This window comes from Rattus norvegicus, chromosome 16 (assembly GCF_021556685.1).
Source record: "Rattus norvegicus strain SHRSP/BbbUtx chromosome 16, alternate assembly SHRSP_T2T, whole genome shotgun sequence".
Taxonomy (NCBI): Eukaryota; Metazoa; Chordata; class Mammalia; order Rodentia; family Muridae; genus Rattus; species Rattus norvegicus.
The window spans coordinates 64,750,034-64,769,512 of NC_141549.1; the positions used below are offsets into that span (position 1 = coordinate 64,750,034).

The 19,479-nt window shown below is 41.8% G+C and overlaps 1 protein-coding gene; it reads left to right on the top strand.

Annotated features, from left to right (window-relative positions):
- The window catches only part of Erich1 (glutamate-rich 1), a gene marked incomplete at its 5' end in the record, with an annotated part of 52,793,804 nt that overhangs the window by 33,879,474 nt on the left and 18,894,851 nt on the right, over window positions 1–19,479 (top strand).

The window sequence follows — 19,479 nt, forward strand, 5'->3', positions numbered from 1 at the left end:
CAGTTCCCAGCTACCTGTCGTTCCAGTCCCACGAGAACCAATGCCTTCTCTGGCCTCCAAGGCCACTAGGCATGCACAAGAAGGCAGAACATTCAAACAGATAAAATAATTTAAGTGCTTCATCTTGAGCCAAGGTTGGCCTCACAGGCTGATAAATCCACCTGCTAGGGAGGTTGAGGCAGGAGGAGCATACTCGCAAGGCCTGCTGGGCCACGGAGTGAGTTCAAGGCTGGTTGCCTAGGCAACTTAGCGGAGGGGTCCAAAGGAAGGGTCGGAATGGGGTGAGGCTGCAGCTCATCAGAGCCACGTTGGCATAGACCACGTGGAGCCCTGGGCTCCTCTCCGAGCTCTGGGAAAAACAAAGAGAAAAGCAAACAAACAAACACAGGATACAGCAGTGCTTTGGTCAACATCTTACAAACAGTTGGATTTCAATGTTGGAACCCGGGATCGCACAGCTCTTTGGATTTTAAAACGTGCCGCGCCACATGCTTTCCGTGTATCTTTGCCCACAAAGAATTCAGAGAATCCACAAACGAAAACAGAGATAAATCAACCTCAAGCACTATGAAAGAATAGCATAGACACACACACACACACACACACACACACACACACACACACACACACACACGCAAGGTGCTAAACAATGGACGATTACCCGTATAAAGGAAATTCTGATCCATGCCTGGTGGTACATACTTGTGATCCTAGCAGCACTTAGCAGGTGGACTCAGGAGGGTTCCAAGTTCAAGACTAGCTAGGGTTAGAGAGTGAGGTCAAGCCTTGCCTGAGTTCTGGAGGCAAGCATTAGCAAGCAATGTTTGCACAGGAGAATCAATGGGTTTACTGCCATGGAGTTTTACATTAACACATGGTTAAGAAGGGGCTGGAAATGTAGCCCAGTCGGTGACCAAATTGCTCACCATACAGGGATCCCTGGGTTTAGACACTGCATAAGATATACAGCTGGTGGGGTGGCTCATGTTTATGATCCCAGCACTTGGGAGGCAGACGTGGGAGGATCTGAAGTTCAAAGTCAATGTCACCTACATCGGGAGTCTGAGGCCAGGACACTAGAAAAACCTCGTCTCAAGAAAGAAAGGGAGCACTCTGGAGACAGAGGCAAACGGACTACACACAGAAATCCTGTCTTGAAAAACCCTAAAATAAACGTTTGCTGTATGTAACTCAGTGGTTAGAATGCCAGCATAGCATGCCAAACCTGATGAGTTCCATTCCTAGCACCTTCTAAATCAGAGTAGTGACACATAGGCTGTAATCCCAGCCACTGAGATGGTACAAATGGGAAGATTGGGAGTTCGAGGTCAGCCTCAGCCTCAACCAGCTCCTGGTCTACCATGAGACCCACTGTATATGAAGGAAGGGGGACAAGGGAGGGAGGGAAGGTAGGAGACGGGGGGAGGGGAAAAAAGGAGGTTGGAAGGTAAAAAGGGAGAGCAAAAAAATATCATGAGACAACGAGGAACAATAACTGAATGATATAAATGGAACATTTTAAAGGCTCTGCCTTCCAGTAGTTCATAACGAAATATTTATGGGTCAAACAACACCCACTCCTGTTTCAGCTTACCGGGTGAGGGAAGAAAAGAGACGACATGATACGGGTGAACTGACGAAATGTAAAAGGAAAAACTCAGAGGATTTAAGTAGGTTAGCCCTTTCTTCTGCGTGTCACAACTTAACACGTAAATACGAGCTCGAAAACCTTCACAGGAGAAAAGCTGGTTGGTGGAAGCAACAGGTGGCTCGGCCGCCACAAATGCTCTCGCGAGAACTCAGTCCTCCGCCTGAATGAATTAGATCTCAAAGCTGCTGACCCAACAGAAATAGTCGGTCTTCAGGCGGTTTACCGGTCAGCTTCATTCATGTTGAGCCTTCATTTCATTCAAAAACGGGTTATACAGTCCCGTTCTATTGCATAAAAAGGGGAACCTTTGTGCTGTACCTATAAAAGATGTATTTACAGTCTGAGTTTATTTTGGGATTTCCTAACATTGCTGAAAAGGAAGTGACCCCATCAAGACTTCACATGTTGGCAGGAATTCTCTGTTATTAGGGACAGTGGTTTGAAACTTCAGAGACGGCATGAAATCCTGTGGTTACTTTACCAAGTGAATCCCGAGACTTCTCCAGAGATGCTCATTTATTTGATTTGAGCTGTGTGAAGCTTTGTAAAGTGCTACCAAGACTAAGGGCATCATAAAAGTGGTATAGTTCTTGACGTTCTGTGACGAGTTGGGGTTGGGGATTTAGCTCAGTGGTAGAGTGCTTGCCTAGCAAGCGCAAGGCCCTGGGTTCGATCCCCAGCTCCGAAAAAAAGAAAAGAAAAAAAAAATGTGACTAGCTATAAAAGTTGTGAAATGCACCTATTATTACTGAGAACTTTGACATGGCAGTGCCAAAAGAATAAAGAATAAATTGCCTCAAAATAACTCTGAATGAAACACACACAAAGATGGCTGCCTTTACTTCCTGGGTGTGGTTTCATAATCAATCACTGTCATTGGCAAATGAACGTGATCTTGCATGCCTGAGAGTGCTGCCTGTTCCAATCCTCACGATCCACAGTGCCACAGAGCTGCACAACTCTGTTAGTCATTTAACACTGCCCTGATCCTGTACGGAGGATGCCACTGTAAATGAATGGCTTGATTGCCTAGTAACTTCTCACACTGGATTACCATTACTTACTTTTTTTTCTTTTCTTTTCTTTTTTTCGGAGCTGGGGACCGAACCCAGGGTCTTGCACTTGCTAGGCAAGCGCTCTACCACTGAGCTAAATCCCCAACCCCTGGTTTACTTACTTAATTGTGACCAGTAACCCAGATAACATGGAAAACTAGCTACAAACGAAGACTTTAAAAAAGAAAAGGTCCGGGCTGGAGAGATGGCTCAGTGGTTGAAGAGCACCGACTGCTCTTCCAGAGGTCCTGAGTACAAATCCCAGCAACCACATGGTGGCTCACAACCATCTGTAATGGAATCCGATGCCCTCTTCTGGTGTGTCTGAAGACAGCTACAGTGTACTCATATACAAAATAAATAAATAAATCTTTAAAAAAAAAAAAAAGGTCCGCAAGAAAAAGCACATTGGGCTGATGAGATGGCTTAGCAGGTAAAGGCACTTACTTGCCATCAAACGACAACCTCAGTTCAATGCCCGGAAACCCCAATGGTGAGGACAACTGATGCCCACAAGTTGGCATATGACTTCCAAACATGTACACATGTACACACACACACACACACACACACACACACACACACACACACACACATTAAATGAATAATATCCAAATTTTTAAAAGAAAGAAAAAGCCTATGAAGCCGCTTCTGTAAAAGTGAAGACTAGAAATTGCCATGCCCCGTGATTCAACCTTTATCTTCTTGGATTCTCTGTGGATCTCTCTCCTTTCTTGCCATTAATTAGATTGCTTAAGCCATTTTGGGGTGTCACTTCCTCCTGCTTGGCTGCAGGCTGTGGGCTTGTACTTGGTGTAGGTTCTTAAAAGCAACCAGACTGGTGTCATCGTTCAATGGCCCTAGTTAAGTGCTCCCTTGGTTCCCCCTGTTTAGTCTGGCTCATTGGGTGTTGCCCATAAAAACAGTTTGGCTTTTGTAATCACTATTAGAGCAGGCGTGTGACTAATCAGCCAGCCAGGGAGCACTGCAGTTATCGTCGACGGAGTGAGTCTCCTCTTTGAGTTTGTGCTTCTGTTCCTCCCGGCTCTTCGATGTCCTCATCTATATTTGATGCACAGTTGAAACTACAAAGTTGTTTGCTTTCTCTCTGCAAATACAGTCTACATTCTCTTGAGAGACTGAAACTCACACTGCAGAATTTGAAAGTGTTTCTGAAATACTACCCAATTATGTAGACACCCCGAGCAGGAACGCCCTTTGTTCTCTGCAACAGAACTCCAGGCCATCACTCACAGAGGGAATATTTGCAATGTGTCATATATGCTTCGTGTTTCTAGCTTCTAAAACTAAGGTTTGAGGAGGGGCGGCGAGGTGGCTTATGGGTAAGAGTGCTTCATGGTTTGCTCACCTGAGTTCAAGCCCCAGATGCCTTGTTGGAAGGAGAGAAAGAACCCAACTATTGAAAGTTGTCCAATAACCTTCCTGCGTACACACACACACACACACACACACACACAAACTACTAATGATGATAATAATAATAATACTTTGCAGTAAAGTTTATTTAGAGTTAGTTTACATTTACAGAATAATCACAAAGACAATAGCATGACGTCTCCATATATCCTGTATCCAGTGGTGCCTCCACTACACTATAGGGACTGGCCCTGAGATTAACAGTGCAGACTTTCATGCCTACTTCTCTGGCTTTTGCCTATTGTCCTTTTTGTTGTTCTGGGATGCCCACTAGAAGGGTTCATTTTGATTGCCAATTTGATGGGATTAGATCACCATGGAAACAAATCTCTAGGCATATCCGTGAGGGAGTTTCCACACTGGGTTAATATGGGTGAGAGGATGCAGAATAAAGTGAGCACCAGTATTCCTGTCTCTCTGCTTCCTCACTGCCCATGCAACGTGACCCGCACCTCACGCTCCCGCTGCTGTTAACTCCCCGACGGCAATCAACCGTATCTCAAACTGCGCCAAAACAAACCCTTACTTTCCAAAGTTGTGTCACCCCAGCAATACATAAAGTGACTAATATACCCCCAGACACAGATGGTCATCGTGGCTCCGTAGGATCCCGCCCATTGTGATAGGTGGTACTTTTTCTCCACGTACAGTCACCATGTCTCTCGTGACAGGTAGTCTTTTCTTTCTTACTTTTTCTTTTCTTGGCCTGTTTTAAAGACTATCTTTCTGGAGTCCAGGCTGCCTTTGATCTCAGACTCTGTCAGCCGCAGCCGTCAAGCACTGGAATTGCAGGCGTTGCCACCTTGGGTAGCTTTAGGCTTCATTTCTGTTTGAGGGATTTAACCATTTTAAGGAGTTTCAGAGGATGTCCCTCAGTAGTGCTGTCTGGTGTTTTTCTCATTAGATTGCAGTTAGTAGGTAGTTTCTCTAAGGAAGGCCCAGAGGCAAGATGCCATTGATTTCCCATCTTAGTAAGGCCACCTAGCATCCACATGGCCTGCTCAGTGACCTCTGGTCACTTGGCTGAGGGAGTGCCTGTGAAATTTCTGGGTTTTTTTTTTTCTTTTAAGATTTATTTACGGGGTTGGGGATTTAGCTCAGTGGTAAGCGCTTGCCTGGCAAACGCAAGGCCCTGGGTTCGGTCCCCAGCTCCGAAAAAAAGAAAAAGAAAAAAAAAAGATTTATTTACTTATGTATATGAATACACTGAGCCCTCTTCAGACACACCAGAAGAGGGCACTAGACCTCATTACAGATGGCTGTGAGCCACCATGTGGTTGCTGGGATTTGAACTCAGGACCTCTGGAAGAGCAGTCAGTGCTCTTAACGGCTGAGCCATCTCTCCAGCCTCCCCCCATCTCTGTTTTAATTCTTGGGCAGGAAGCCGCTCCATAGGCCACACTTAAGTAGCAAGAAGCTATGCATGTCTCCTTGAGGCAAAGTATTTGCAGAAAATATATGAAATTTCTATTTATTGAGTCATTTACTTATAACTAAGGACTCAAACTTTATTTTAAATACATTGGATCATAATCCAATACTTCTTCAGCTTCACTCTCTCTCAACTGTTTTGATTTTTTGACAAATTTCCCTGTGTTCAGAAAGAAAGGAGAGCACTTCCTTAGTCTCTTCTACACGGTACCCATCTAACCCTGTCTTGTATCTTAGCTGCCCCAGTCCTAGAATCAGCCATTTTGTCCAAAGATCCCTGATCCTTTTCCTGGAGAGAAGTCCTGGAGGTCAAGTCAGCCGGTTACGTATGGGTGTGGCTGCTGAGTGTCCTTGTCTCAGAGAGAAATGAAAAGAAACTTACATGCACAAAGTAGTACCCATCTCAACTAATATTTCTACGTGTATCCTTCCGCAGTAACATACATTCATAGAGACGTGGCCAACCCTTCCATCAGGACCTCCACCAGTCTTCGTTCTTTCCCTGGTTCCCAGTGAGACATCTGGCTCCCACTCTCAACTCTCCATTCATTAACTGGGCAATTCTAGTGCCCAATGAAAATTAGTATCAATGAAAATTAGTGCTGGTGGATGGAAGGCAGCTTTATCAACTTCGGTCATGAACTGAGGTATCTCAAAGACATTATTCAGTTTGGCCATGTGCCAGGGATCATTGGATGATTCTGTTACTCACGCAAAAGGAGAGATAAGAAAGAAAAGTCAGTGTTCTCCACCCAGCATGCATGGCAGTGGAAACCTTGAAAGAGGAAAATGCAGTGTGTTTGTTTGGAATTTTAGCTCAATTTCTAGGAACATTTTGCCTCAGGTTTTTTTCTTCTTCCCTGAAATGCAGTCTTTGCTACAATATTCACCTCCTTCCCACCCCACTCAGCTGACTCAACCATTACCCGCCCTTCACAGGGCCAAGAGGAGAAACCTTAATGAGTTCATCATGAGTAGGAAGGGCCAGAGGGCACAGCAGGGATGGTCAGCGCATAGCCACTGACTGACTTAAGACTTAATATGTAAGAGGAAGAAAAAACTGTGGGAGAAAAGGTGGCCTACCCCACCCTTTGTGAGGTCCACAACTCCACTAGCCTATGCCTTTGTTTATTAAATCGAATGCCGTTTTAAAAAAAAATCTCTTTATTAAATCAAACAACAATGTGGTATTCCTAACTCAATGGCAGTTCGTTAAAACCAAATAAATGCACATTTTTTTTTAGAAAAGTTGACCTGATATCTGGGAAGAACGCGAGGCACATAATTCTACACAGGAAAATACAAAAATTTTCTTCATGGATGCTATAAGGGTTTGTTTTCTTTTTTTACCTTTTGATGCTGGGGATAAAAATCTAAGACTTGAACTATTTTCCCTGACCCTTAAAGTTTAAGGTTCTAGAAAGCACCATGGAAAAAAGGCTTTGGAAACTCACCCACAAGAATCTAAGCCTGACTCTGCCATTTAACAACTTTGGAAACCCAGGCAAAAATTATTTGCTGTATTGTAAATTGATACTAGCCTTGATCAAGTATAATCTATTAAAATAGTATTTAAATGAGACATTCTATTGATATTAGAAATCATGAAGGGTAAAACCATTGAACTTATAGCACAGAGTGAAACTAGTGTGTGCAAATTTATGTCATTAAAGAGGTGGAACACTTTCACGATGGGATGTAGGACTGAGACAACATCCTGGCTAAAGGGGCTTTAGGAGAGCGTGTCAGCCATGGAACTCCAAAGATGAGTGAAGTCGGTTAGGCTAAAAGCGAAAGAAACCATTCGTAGACTGTAGAAGTGGGGTGGAAACATGATAGAACAAGAAGAAAGAAGAGAAGCCCCCTTCCTTCTCATAATGAGGAGCCGCCGTCACAACTGAATCCACACAAAACCAAAAGGAACTCCCTGAGTTGTTCACACTGATTTGGAGTTTTCTGTCCCAACTAGATGAACTTAATTAGTACAGATTTCATTTATATCTTTCCCTGACTTTCATCCTCCTGGTACCCCTCAAAACATGAGGAGACATAACTTTTTATCTTATAATTCTCCTTGTGAGATGTTCTAAGGATTCCTAGTTTTATGTCAGCTTGACACTTGGCAGAGTCATCAGAGAGGAGGGAAACTCAATTGAAAAATTCTTTCATAAGATGTCCTTATAGGACATTTTCTTAATTAATGATTGATGGAAGAGGTCCCAAACCATTGTAGATGGTGCCATCCCTGGACTGGCGATCCGGGGTTTTATAAAAATACAAGTTGGGCAGGCCATGAGGAACAAATTAGTAAGTAGCACCCCTCCATGGCCTCTGCATCAGTCCTGCCTTCAGGATCCTTCCCTGTTTGAGTTCCTGTCCTAGCTTCAATGATGGACTATGGTATGGAAGTGTAAGCCAAATAAATAAACCCTTTCCTCCCCAGCACACTTTGGTCATGATGTTAGCACAGCAACAGTGACCACAACAAGGGCAGGGATGAGGTGTGATCTCACCAAAGATCGCCTGTAGTGGAACCATACATGGTACTGTGTACAATCACTCGCCTTAGCTCATCATCCTCAAAAAGCTTGGATGTATGTGTTTGACACAGTCTTACTCTGTAGCCCAGGCTGGCCGTGGTCCTATGACCCTCCTACGCTGGGATGACAGGCACAAGCTGCCACACCTTCCCCATAGGAGGTTAAGGAACAGCCAAAACAGTACAAATGTAGGCTTTGTTTCATTTATTTCAAAATTGCATACTTACCGAATATGGAGAAAGAAGTCAAGAAGCATAACCTGTAAAGGCATAAAGCAGTGGGATGGCTCAATGAGAAGAGGAGACTACACAACACTGACCGTGTTCCACCCCTGGAACCCACAGGGGAAGGAGAGAACCAACTCTCACAAGTTGTCCGCTGACCTGCATACATGCACTGTGAGGTGACCCATATACATGCCCTCACCCACAAAACACGTAATTGTAGACAAAAATTTTAAAATGTAAACTCTAATAGTTGCCTTGGTTAGGGAGATGTATGTTTGCCATCTAAAATGATGAGAATATTAAGAATCATCCATAAATGGATGTTCTCAGTTTAATAAGTAGATTCTTGCGTTTACCCTCTCTCCCTCTCCCCCTCCCCTTCCCCCCTCTCCTCCCTCCCCTCCCCTTCCCTCCCCCCACCTCGCTCACTCACTCACTCTTGCTCTCTGTCTTACACACATAAGCACACACACCTTCCTCTTCCCTTCTCCCTCTCCCTCTCCTTCTCTCTCCCCCTCTGCCTCCCGTCTCCCCTCTCTTTTGCGCTCTCTCTCTCTCTCTCTCTCTCTCTCTCTCTCTCTCTCTCTCACACACACACACACACACACACACACACACACACACACACACACACAAGCACACACACCTCCCTTTTCCCTTCTTTCTGTCGCTCTCCCTGAGGATTTTGATTGATATTGTTCTGGATTGGAAAGTGCACATTGCTGTTTATAGAAAGGGTGGAAATGGAGGATAGCAGCTAATAGTTGCTAGGTGTCCAGTTCAAACCGTTACCTAGCAACAGTTTCAGATCAAAGCAGAAGTTCAGAAGCTTGACTGAGCTGTACACTCAGTCTGCTAACCATTATCCCACGTGCACGGTTTTTAAATCAGAACTACCTTTGGAGTATATGGGTTGACGACACTCAACTGACTGACTCTCATCTCAGCCTCTGACAAGGTGAATGAGCTGTGTTAATAGAAAACCACTCACGTTATAAGGGAGAAACCTGACAATAGTTAGAGCCAAAGCAAATACCTTTCAGAGTTCCCAGATGCTGAAACATAACAACTATGTAACTCACAAGTAGATTTTTTTAAATCTTCTTTTAAATAAAAAACTAGCAGTTTGCTTAAAAATTACAAAATAAGTCAGAAGTAGGTGTTAAATAAAAGAATTTCCACTGCAGTTAAAAATTACTCAAAGAGAACTCTGGCCAACTGCCAAGGTTCTTTGGCTACTTCTAGGAAACTAAAACAAATATCTATGAGAGGATAAAATCACAATCCACAGTGGCGGAAAGATGTGGTATTTGTAACCCTGTCGTTAAGACACACCTTTTTTATTTAGCCTCTCTCCCTACTTATACCCACTTTATACCCACATTTCAAAAATATAACAAACATCTTACCTGTGTGACTTCTTTCTAACAGCTTTTGAATTGGAGCCTAATCTGAAAGGAAACCTCTTGCTCAGGTTAAATTCTATTGCTCAGACTGGATGTGTTAGGAATGGAAATTCCACAAATAGTCAAGTATGGGGGAGTCACACAGATACTTACCATACCAAATTCTATAGTAGAATTATGACTAATACCTAATGCTGGAAACAGCCCAAGTGTCTATGAACAGATAACTGGATGAAAAAAATTGTGACACACACACACACACACACACACACACACACAGAGTCATGCACATAAATATGTATAAATGCATATACACATACACAAACATGTATAATAGCTTATGAAAAGGGAAGGACATTTGATACATGCTTGCATGAAAGAACCTTGGAGACACTATAATGTGATTGCTAGGTGCTAAAGGGAGAGGGCAAGGGGGAAAGCCTAATGGGAGCAGATTTTTGGTTGGAGAGGTTCCAGTGATTGACAGTGTAGGCTGCACACCAAAGGGAACAGGCAATGCCAATCAACTGGGCATGGTTAAAATGTCAATTTTATGCTGTGCATCATTATTACAATGTGTTCATTTGGTTCACACCAAAATCTTATTCTACAATGCTCTGGAATATGTCCTTAAAAGATCATCACATTACAGGGAAAGAAAGATCTGCTGTGGCTGGTCTATCGGGTGTTCCTGTTGTGGGATAAACCACAGTGTTTGAGGAGCAAAATTGCTATCTCATTCTTGCTGAGATTCTGATAACATCTAAGCAGAAATTTCAACAAGTCATGGTCCTATAGTTGACCTTGATTATAAAACTAAATGTTCACATTTTTCTCTCTGTGTGATAAACTGTATAGACACACTGCCATTTTTATACAGGGTCACAGGCTAAAGGTGGGCTAAAGAAATGGCTCAGTGGCTAAGAGCACTGGCTGCCCTTCCACAGGACTCTGGTTCAAGTCTCAGCACTCACATAGTGGCTCACAAGCACTCCAATTCCAGGGTACGCAATGCCTTTTTCTGGTCTCCTTGGGTATCAGGCATGTGGGTGTACACAGACATATGTGCAGACAGAACACCCATACACATAAATAAGTAAGTAAATAGATAGAGAAATGGATAAATAAATAAGATAAAAAAAATGATTGACCAGATGTCAGGGAGTATAGCTCAGGGAATAGGGCATTTGCCCTACATTCACAACTGCGTTCAAATGTCAACACTGCATAGAACCAGGTGTATAACCAACCCATCTGTTATCTCTAGTTTCAGGAGGCAGAAATGGAAGGATCAGAAGTTCCAGGTTATTCCTGGTTACATAGCAACTCCAAGGCCAGATGAGCTATTTAAAACTCTGATTCAAACTAAAGCATGTACAAACAAAAAAAATTAAAGATTAAATTGGACTTTTAGGTTATTGGGTTGCAAATTTGCATAAGTCATTTTCAGAAACATTTGCTCAATTAAAAAGCATGACTCTATTCCATTCCCTGGGGACTCTGCCTATTCGTGTGGACTCAGTTTAGCTCTTTCTCACCAACCCTATCGTCCTTCCTTCCTTCTTCCCTTCCTTCCTTCCTTCCTTCCTTCCTTCCTTCCTTCCTTCCTTCCTTCCTTCCTACCTACTTCCCTAGCCCATCTCCATTCCTTTCTGTTGACCAAACCCAGAAACACTTTCTACCAGGGATTCAAAGTGGCAACACAGGGTTAGGACTCACTTGGATATCATCAGAGAAGCTTCTCCTTGTGATAAATGTTAATTAACAGAGAGATCCATAACAGGATAACGTGTAGAGAGGTATTTTGGAACATTCAGTCCTAAATGGGATGTCTTCATGAGACCCCTCTCCTTAGTGAGCTACGCATAAGAGGAACTGGAAGGATTGTAAGAGCCAGACGTGATGGATCGCTTCAAAGAAACACTGTCCTCCAAACACAACAAGACTGATAAGAACTCACAGAGACTGTAGCAGCATGCACAGAGCTGGCACAAGTTCAAGACAGACAGGGTCCAGAGCTAAGAGGGAGAAGTGGACACAATAGACTCTTACCCTAAGCCAAGAAGCTATCTCAATTAACACCCCACTTACAAAAGAAAAAGCAGAGTCTCACTGAGCATATTAACCATACTTTAGGGTAGCACCCCAGGCCCAGTCAACACAAAACTAATTCAATAGTATTTTTGTAGACCTTTTGTCTCATTTTGCTTAGTTTGAGCTTTGTTTCTTTTATAACCATCTTTCTTCCCATTTTTCTGTTTGGCTGAGTGTCAGAGGGTGTTTCTTGATAATTTTTTCTTCTTGTTTTTGTTTCTATTTGTTTCTTAAAGGGAGCAAAAGGATGTGGAGTTATGCAGGTGGAGAGGTGTGGAGGTTCTGGTAAGAGTTTGAGGAGGGGGAAATTGTGATCAGAATATACTTCCTGAAAAAAAATTTTTTCAACATTTTAAAAACACAATTTCTTCTTTTTATACAGGAAGATAGATGTTTAACTTTTTCTGGTTGGAAATTAAGTATATAAATTATAAAAAAGAATCAAAAAATTCATGGAGATCCAAAATATCCTCTGAGGTATGTTTCAGTGTGGTAGACCAGATGTCTACTTCCACGGTTTGTGTTCATTAGAGCCTTTTCCTGTAGGTAAGGGCTTAGGTTTACTATACTGCTTTATCAACCAACTTCCTTGCCTTCTGGTTGTGTTCAGCCAGTGGCCCTGCTTCACGAACCTCCAGAAAGGCTTTCAGAAGAGTTTCATTTTAGAGCTCTTTCTTTTTTTTTTTTTTTTTTTTTTTGGTTTTTTTTTTTTTTTTTTTTTTTTTTTTTTCCGGAGCTGGGGACCGAACCCAGGGCCTTGCGCTTCCTAGGCAAGTGCTCTACCACTGAGCTAAATCCCCAACCCCGTTAGAGCTCTTTCTTAAAATGGTGATTTGAATATAAATTGTTTACTCCAGAGGCAATCCCAATAAAATGTGGTAGGAAAATTAGAAAGTGAAAGAAAATAGAGAACCCAAGGAAAGCGGGATTGTCAAGCAAGCTTTCCTTAGGGCCAGCTAGAGTTTAATCTCTGAGGAAATCTCAGGAGGTAAAGCCTGAGTTTGTCCACTTGAGGATGGGATGTGGGACTATTTATGGGCAATTCTTTGATTAAGATTTTCTTCAGAATGAGTCCATGAGCAACTCCACATTGAGACAAGAGAGCAAAGAAAGCTGAACAATGGTATCCTGAGTGTTGGCCTGTTTCCACTGAAGTCTCAAAAGGAGCTGCTGGAAGACCAGTTCCCATGTAGTGGTGTAGCCAGTTTGGTGGGGCCAATGCCAACATGCTTCAAAGAAAGAAAAGGAGGCCATGGGTACCCACAGCGTTTTCACAATGAAGTTTGTTCTGGAAAGAAGGGAAAGGGCTTGGAGCAGAGATAGCTGATTAGAACAGAGTCAAACTATTGAAAGTTTTCTTCATCTATAAAAGCTGGAATGGTCTGGTGTGGTGTGATGTATGCATGTATGTGTATCTGTGTGTGTGTGTTTTTTTTATTTTGTGAGACAGGGCCTTGTTTCATAGCCTGGCTCCAAACTCAAGATACTTCTGCCTCAGCTTTCCAAGTGCTGAGACTGTAAGTATGTATCATCATACTTGGCTCGCTAAGAGAGATATAGACAGACAGACAGACAGACAGACAGACAGACACACACACACACACACACACACACACACACACACACACACACTGTGCCTTTGAGTATCCAGTCATATGAATACTGTTTCCAGCTGCCAGTCTCTCTGTTCACATGTACAGCCAGGATGCAATCCTCTAAAGATCAGCTCTGAGAAGAAGCTATTTGTGCTGCATGAGAGGAAAAAGGACATTCATAAACATGAACACCCATGTTGACAAGGAGACACATGATCTGCTTTATGTTCCCACAGCTCCAGCTTTAGAGTTATTCAAATTAGAATCAGCATTCCTACAGCAGAAGGCTTTTTGTCCTAGAAAAGACATTGAGGTTCAAATAGAAACAACAATTTTTGAGGATAATTGATTTGTCACATTATAAATGAGTGCAAGTTCAAAGTCTTATTATATCTATTTACCTATCAGGTCATTCAGACTAATACAGGGAACCATCCTGAAATCTTCCTCAAACTTTCCACCAGAGCCTTGTGGCCTTGATTTTTCAGAGAGGAACTTTTTAGTGGCTATACAAATGATTGCCACCCAAGACAGAGTGAGGTTCAAGACATTACTGGAATTGACAACATAGTAGGTAGACCAGATGTCAAAATCACTTGTTTGGCCACCCCTAGTCTTCTCTACAGAGAAATGTAAGCCCTAATATGGCTCCTGTGACATTATACAAAGCAAAGTAAACCCGTGTCATAAAGAAGCCCAAGATTATGATACTTAATAAGAACTTGAAGGATGTAGCTTCTATGATTAAGATAGCTAATCTTGGAAGTAATCAGGGCTTACAGGAGTTCTGCAAAAAGCACATGCACATGTAAGCATATAGCTAAACACTTGTTTTAATGGGGCAACTATTTGCAACTTATAGCATTTCTAATCTTGATTACTTTGCCTATGGTTTTAAGCCTTTGTGGTCTATGTGCTGAATATTTCATGAGTGACATGAGACACAGTAAATGGAGATAGGTGCTTTAATTGCACAGAGCTATTGTGAAAACAAGTTAGATAATGTAATATAAAAACAATTTCAAGGCTCTATAGTATATAATTATGAAGCATACCATTTACTTGCTTGCTTCTTGAATTCCTCCTTAGATTATTTTTTGCAGTGACCATATATTACTCTAATTGAATTGAGACCAGTTTAATCATTGCCAAATTGTTCTTCATTCTTATTTTCTGCTATCTCAATAAAGCTATTTATAAACATTTCTGCATGACTAGCATTTTTTTCCGCTTGAAATGCTTCCTCAGGATGAATTCCTGGAAGTGCAAATAAATGGGTCTAAATAGAGTTGAGACATTCTTGATTAAATGAGGGATGCCTTCTTAACATATCCAAACAACCAGTTAATTATGATATACCACAATTCAGATTAATTAAGAAACTAATTTAATTGTAGTGGTATAAGCCAGTCAGCATATGTATGTGTGTATATATATATATATATATATATATATATATATATATATATATATCTCCAAATTAAGATAATTTTCAAGACAGGAAGCATATACAATAGAAAAACCCTGGCCACAGATTGAGATTTGTTAAGATTTGACTAACCAGGGGTTGGGAATTTAGCTCAGTGGTAGAGCGCTTGCCTAGCAAGCGCGAGGCCCTGGGTTCGGTCCCCAGCTCCGAAAAAAAGAAAAACAAAAAAACAAAAGATTAGACTAACCAGTTCAACAATGCTACTAACAAGATGAATGACCAGACCAAATCCAATTTACTAAACTCACTCCGGCCTTAGTTTCATACCCTACAAAGTGGAGTCCAAAGTCTTTTCTAGATCAAATACGGACTCCATGGGGAACAAAGTCTCTTCTCTTCCAGGTAAATCATCTGAGGGCAAATGACCGAGAAAATTCACATATAACCTGAGTAAACTCGGAGCAAAGAGCATCTTGGGGCAAAGATCTTCCAAGTTCTGTTATTTATTATGTTATGCTATCACAACACCTCAGTGTATATGATACCGGCAAGTGGTTGGTGACTTTGGGTGGAAGAAGAGAGGTCCCCACTCTTTACACATCAACAGTTAAAAGAGTAAATGGGTTGAGAATCCCTCAATGTTCTCTTTACTGTGAGCAAGGAGAAATCAGGCCACACTGACCTCATGGTTCAGGGAGACTGCCAGGAAGCCTGAAGGGCCTCTGAATGCTGATACAGCACACTTGGCAGCTCTGAGAGGAAGCAGAGAGGGCAGTATAATGAGTTAGTTTTAAGAAAGAGATGAGGATACAGCAGGGACTGAGTGTTGAATTAACCCCTGCCTGTCATTATCACGCACTTTCAGAAATGGCCATATAATTATTTCAGAAAGAGCAAACAAACAAAACAACAAATAAGGAATGCCCTCCCACCACAGCCACACCCACCTACACACTGACTGTATCCAAGTTTCATTCACTTCAGAGGCACTAATATTTTTTTAAAAAGTAAATAAACTATAGCACAAGATGGTAGTCAGTGTTAGAGGCCTTGCCTAGAAAAGAAAAGGCCTGGGGTTCCATCTCCAGCACTGCAAAATTTAGCTATATGAGTACTTTATGATATTTATACTACTTGATTACTATTCCTGAGATCCAATTCTAGAGTTTCTTTCCTTTATATTTCTTCTCTATTGCTCTGGCATGGATCTTGATTCTAAAATCCCAGAGTAGAAGTCATCTATGAAGACGAGGTAATCAACCTCTCCAAAGACAAGGAATGATGAACGATCACCAAACCCAGAGTCTCTGGATTATCCTGACCATCCACTTCCTCCTTCCCCTAGAGACCTCAGAGCTCCAGTTCTGAATTGATGCCTGGCTGGCTATGTGACCTCTGATCACCCCGTCTGTTCATCTCTGCTCCATGATCATCTCCTTTGGACCTGAATGTCTTCCTCTGGTCACCCTAGTCTTCCTTGCACTCTGCTCCACTTGTTTTGAGTCTTTGAGTGCCTTTGCCTGGCCTGTATCCAGAAAATTCTTGTTCCTGCTTCTCAGTCTAGTAAATACTTTCAAATGGCCACCTTTGAAGGCTTAGCTAAAATACCTCCTCCAGATCCACTTTAGCACCCAGACAGGTACAAACCTGTAAGAGCTGTGTGCTTTAGAGCCCAACATTTTATATTGATTTTTATATTTTATGTGTTCAGCCAGAATTTAGAAAATAAGTGCTTTGATACACATTGAATATGTATACATATGTGTGTATGCTAATAATCATATCACCAATTACTCTCTAACACAAGTAAGTGAGAAAGACAAATGGTAAAACAATGTATAAAACAGTTGGGCTACATTCAACTATGTTTCTACTTAGATTTGTTTGATAGAAATTCATGTAGAGCAGTGTGGTTCCTAATGCTGTAACTCTTTAATACAGTTCCTCATGTGGTGATGAGCCTAACCATAAAGTTATTTTGTTGCTATTTTATAACATAATTTTGTTGTTGTCATGAATCGTAATAAAAATACCTGTTTTCTGAAGGTCTTTTGAGGGCTGAGACCCAAGGTTGAGAACTACTGATCTAGAAACAAAGCAAAAGGAGACCAGACGGTCTAAGATCCCTTTCCTTCCCAAGGATCTAAATGATTCTAAAAGAAAAGCCCATCAAGAACCCCACTCCTAATGCACTCCATGACCTTTTTGTACACTTTCTTCTCAAGTCATCTCACTGGTCCTCTCTCATACTTCTAGCAACCATGAACTCATTTAAATTAACAAATTGTTCTTAAGCACATTCTCTTACTTCTTAGGAAGCCTAGGATTGATTTGCTAATTAGCGCAAGTTATTCTAAGTGTGAATCCCTCTGCAGAATGACTTGCCTAGAACAGTGTGCACTGAAGAATCGTGCTTTGAATGAAGGAGTCTTTCCAGGAATCACTGACACAGTTGAAATGCTAATCTGGGCTCTTGGACATCAGTCCACTGTTGGCCCTGGTTCCTAACCCATTGGATCATAGTCTCCATAGTGAAGAGATTCTGGACAGCCTTGTGAGACAAAGCAAGTTTCAAATGCTGGCTCTGTAATCTATAGGCTCCAATCTACATCTTTCAGGTTGCTGTCCAATTTAGCGAAGCTTCTGTTGTGTTTCGTTTTTCACCCATAAAAGGGGGAGAATTATAGTAAATCCTCAGGATGTGAGCGTTAAAGTCTAATGTGCCTTTGAGCTACTCCAGACTCCAGAGACTTGGCATGTATAAGTGTGGATTTGCTGGCTATAGTTTTGACCTGAGTGTGGTAGGGACGGTTTGGTCAAACACAGGGAGCTTGGGAGTTGTAAGTCCAGATGTGTAAGCTGCAGAATCCTGATCTACTGAGGCACAGAGTACCACAGCTGATCCAAGATAATCATGAACCCACAGTCTGCCACAATGAACCTCCTCATTGAGATTCTGAAGTCTATTCCCTCTTCCAGGTGAGGATCTTTCCTATCCCCAGTGAGCTGAGCTGGGAAATTTGGTCTGCTCTACAGAGCTGCAAAGCATACAAAAACTTTGAAACTCTGGGCAAGAAGTGAAATGCCAGAAGCAGTAGTACACCTCGGTAAATGATCAATCTACCCACCTCACCTTTGCAGTTAGAGTTCACAGAAACCTTCCCTCTCAGAGAATTTAGCATACTCGCCCCGCCCTGCGCCGCGCCTCACCCTGTTAGATCAGGATTTTTGTAGATGGTGCTAGAGAATGTTCTTAAAGCAAGCTTCTAGGATATCCTGTTTTCCAACGTAGTCTCTGGGTGACAGTAACAGCATCATTGGCAATTTCTAAGAAATGCTGAATCCTGGGTTGTGTCTGTACCTATTGAATCCATAGTTTAAAGGATGATAATAAAATACATATAATGTAGAATTTACCATGATACTTCTTTTTAGTATAAGTAGGTTCAAGTGTGATCACATCGTTGTGTAGCTCATTTCCAGGACTCCTTTACCATACAGAAATGGAAAATTGGTACCTGTTAGGCAAGTCTCCATCCCCCATCCCCAGCCTCTGGCATACACCCAGAACTTGCATTTTTAACAAAATTCACAGCTGGTTCTCATGCCTGTTAATGTTTGAGGAGGAACCAAAGTATAAAAATCAAAAATAATATAGACCAGAGCTTTGAATGAGTTTGGGGAGGCAGCCAGGCCATTTCCATGGGACAAAGTCAGAGGCAAAGTAATGGAAGCCAGTCAGTTGGAAAAATGCAATTCCCTCTGGGTAATTCTGGTACTTGGTCAAGCTTGACAGCTTTGCTTTAATGATCATCTATCTTTTTAACCACTGCAATTACCTAGAGACTTTAAAACCATATTCATACCTGAGATCATCTAAAACCATGTAACTTCTAGAGGCAAGACCTAGGCACCCAACTTTATAAGATCTCCCAGGGATTCTAGGAACTCAAGACTATCTATCTATCTATCATCTATCTATCTATCTATCTATCTATCTATCTATCTATCTATCCTCTATCTATCATCTATTCATCTATCATCTATATATATAATCTATCATCTATCTATCCTCTATCTATCATCTATCTATCATCTATCTTTTTATCTATATAATCTATTATCTATCTATCTATCTATCTGTCTGTCTGTCTGTCTGTCTGTCCATCATTATTTTGGAGCATGTTGTTTGTATGCATTTACGTGCATGTGTGAATATTTTATCTCTAGAAAAATAATCCAATTTTTTTCTCTTGTGATTTGTTGTCTTATTTCTTCCTCATCTGTGATGCCAGCCAAAGCTATCAGGGCAAGGAACCCAAATTAGCAGATGGGAAAGATTACTCTGATAATTTCTATAGCTTTGATTTGCACACCAAATCTGACTGCTCCACCCTTGCCTAACCTGCCTGGGACTTTTTCCTGTATAATTTGTAGCTCTGTGGTCACCAGTGATTTCAAATTTGCCACTGTAACTGCACTTCATCACCACCTACAGACACTGGGCTTTTGGAGCATGGATTAATGACTTGGCTCATGACTCTTTTCTATGCATCACTGGGGCTGTTAACATCAATCAGAACACCGATGTGCACACTGTGATGGAAAGTAAAG